The 3,273-nt window shown below is 44.1% G+C and overlaps 1 non-coding gene across 1 annotated transcript; it reads right to left on the bottom strand.

The window, feature by feature from the left end:
• Positions 1 to 855: 855 nt before the first annotated feature.
• On the bottom strand, positions 856 to 930 carry Trnav-aac. The gene has a single exon. It is a non-coding gene; the product is annotated as a tRNA-Val (tRNA).
• Positions 931 to 3,273: the final 2,343 nt, after the last annotated feature.

Raw genomic sequence — 3,273 nt, forward strand, 5'->3', positions numbered from 1 at the left:
GTACAATAAAAAGAATACATCCACAGAGGCAAAGATAAGCCACTACAGGCAACAGTGAGGAATGCAGTATTTTATGCTGCTGAGACGATGACACTAGGAAGAAATGGGGCAGAACAACTAGACAAAGAAGGGAGAAAAGTACTGAGAAATATACTAGGTCCCAAAAGAGGTGGAGAGAAGTGGATGCGAAGACCTAGGGAAGAATTGTACCGGAACACGAGAACAATATCCGGGGAAATCAGACTCAAAAGGGCAAGGTTTGCTGGACATGTAGTTAGGATGAGTATGGACAGAGTGACAAAGAGTGTGTGGGAAACAACAGGGAGGACAAGGGGAAAGACAGGCACCAAATGGATTGTTGAACTTCGGAAGGACTGGTTGGAATTGAGGATGAAGGTCGAATGAAAGGAAAATTGGAGGAACAAATATACACCGAAAAATATGCCGGAGATGAATGACAGAGGAGAATACAGGAAAAGATTAGAGTGTCACCGTGGAGCCGCCAGGAGAAACGGAAACTGAAGATCTCGGAAGAAGAGCGGGAGAGAAGAAGAGAAAGAATGAAGAGGTTCTGGGAGAAGAAGAGGAAAATGCAGTCCACGAAGGGGCTACCCGTGGTCCTACAGAGGCCGTAACGCAAGAAGCAGGAGAAGGAGGAGAAGAAGAAGAAGAAGAAGAAGAAGGAGAAGAAGATTCCTTCAGAATGTCCGGCTAGTCTTTTGATAAAACGACAAAGATGAACGCCTGTGCCTCACTGACTAGTGCGTAAACTGAAGGTGGAGAGGGTAAGAATGGAAAGGGAGGAATCACTGCGTTGGGACATTACGCGGAATCGGCGGCCACGGGTGGAAATGTGTACCGGACCGGGATTCGAACCCGGGACCTCCTGCTCGTTAGGCAGGTGCATTGATCACTGCGCCACCCGGGGCACAGTGTTTACCACAGCTGCGCGGACCGTCTCGGCACGCCAATCCCACCGAGCGCCACCTACCAGCAGCCCCTGTACAATTCCTCCATATTCGCTCTTCCGAGGTTACCACACGAGGCCGGGCGTATTTGTGCATCCGCACTGAAGAAGGTGGATTCACTGCCCAGCGAGGCCTATCAAATTTATATGAGTGTGTGGTGTCTGCTCTTTCGGACATGCCTGAGAGGACAAACATAACGCATTCACATCACTGAACAGTCCTTAATGGGCATTATGATAACAACAAGGTCAAGTATTAATCCTGCAAATGGACTCCTATGTCATAATTCCTAAGGTTATTTCGGTTAAAATGTTTGCAGAATTATGGTATCTACGTTGAATGAACAGTACAAAGTATTTCTTTTAACTTTGAAAGGTCTCTGCATTAGCCTTTTGATGATTTTGCCGTACCACACAGCTTCGTTTGTTTGCCTCTGGAATCTCAATTGTTGTTGCAGACGGTCTGTTACCGCAGATGTTAAGAAGAAAAGGGAAAAGATTGAGCAGCTGGGTGTGTTTGTGGTGGCCACAGTATACTATCCATGAACCGTTTTAACATTTCATTAGGTTATTGGTACATGCATGTCTGATACATTTAAGTGTCATATTTCAATGTATCTATTCTTTCCTCTTCTTGTCGATCAGTTGAATGTATGACTGAGAGTGTACAAGGATTTCAATGCGTAGATCCGTGGGAGTGTAGTAGTGTGCCATTGCGTCAGAACAGCCAACTGTAGGAAACAAGTACCAGGTAGCAAAGAGGTCTCTGTTTGCCCTGGACGAACCTTTTGTACAGGTTGGCACCGCAGTAGGGGTTTCTCTGGCCATTTCTGTGGGTACGGCGAGCGGCTTTGGTTGGAGAGCGAACGCTCGCGGAGTGTTCCGTGGGACGCCAGGCGGGTGCCACCTACTGGCGGGAAGTGTGTATTTTCGATGAGAAGTTAATGTTGTGTTTTATCTACGTTTTTCAAGGCTAGTCAAAGTAAATGATTTCTTTCGTCGTTCATAGTTTATTACCGTGTGTGACAGATTTTACTCGCTAATTCTCGAGAGTTTGTTTGGTTTATGGGGCGCTCAACTGGGCGGCCATCAGCGAATTCGCGAGTGTCGGTGCGTCAAGATCCGGGAACGGTGTACGCTGTTGTTCAGCTGAACTGTTAAACATGTGGAGCCGTTGCGATTCACTTCATTTTGTTTAGTATCCCTTTCGAGAGAGCATGTATATTGTTTATCATTTCCGTGGTTTTATGACTTTTGTGCAATTCGTCTCACTTGGTAACTTGTTTGAGCACGATTTTGTTTGTGAGGACAACTTGGTCGTGATGTAATGAGATTGTTTACAGTGCCACGGCCTCAGTGAACTGCCGCTGTAGAATATCTGAACTACTTGTAATTCTTATTTATGCTTAATTTTTATGGCAGTTCTCTGTAACAAAAATTTTATTCATGTATTCCGCATGTTAAAATCAAGGGAACAGCCCCTCTTGCTACCCACGTGTGCTATGGTGAAGGTTTTTAGTTCTTTTCCTTCCTGTTAGTCTCTCAAGTGCGTATGAATGTAAGCGTTCGTCATTAAACCATCCTTTGATCATTCCTCTTCCATGGGTCATAGATTTTACAGGGGACTCCTAGGTAAAGTTCTAGGTTTAATTAATATGCGACATTATAGATTTCAGGCAACAGTAACCATCATATTTCTCACTATATATATATATTAATGTGTGCAATTAAATTTACCGATGTAATAAATGTTCTTTTGCCAGAATTTTTGTTTACACTCCACTACTAAAATTCCACTCCATGCTTCATCCAGCTGTGATGTACGGCATTCTGGTGCGCCACAGTTTTATTGAGGCCATACTTTACCCCCCCCTCCCCCCCCCCCATATTCAGATTAGTTGTAAAGATATCCCTTATTTGTAAAGATAACTTTTAGCTTACTAATAAAAACGCAACGTCTTCCGAAAATTAACGTCTGGAAGCCCCTTAACTGTTGCTAATTTTTATTCTACGAAATTTTAATTATTTGATCTATGAAAAAAGTGATATGAGGAGTAGATTGTTTTCCTTCGTCCGTGTCCGGCGGCGGCACAATACGGATATGGCTACGTTGTATCTTTATCGCCAACAATCGGTTTTGTTTTATAAAATGACCAACCTCTCAGTTCTCCAGTTTTGACTGTATAATGCGTTACACACTGTATAACCCAGTTAAGACAGGAACGATGTGCTCCGTAGCGGAAAGATCGAGTGCCAGGAGCGCTGCGTCGTTATCTATTTTACTATTAGAGAGTGCAGCCTGCATC

The sequence above is a fragment of the Schistocerca piceifrons genome, chromosome 9 (assembly GCF_021461385.2).
Source record: "Schistocerca piceifrons isolate TAMUIC-IGC-003096 chromosome 9, iqSchPice1.1, whole genome shotgun sequence".
Classification (NCBI taxonomy): Eukaryota; Metazoa; Arthropoda; class Insecta; order Orthoptera; family Acrididae; genus Schistocerca; species Schistocerca piceifrons.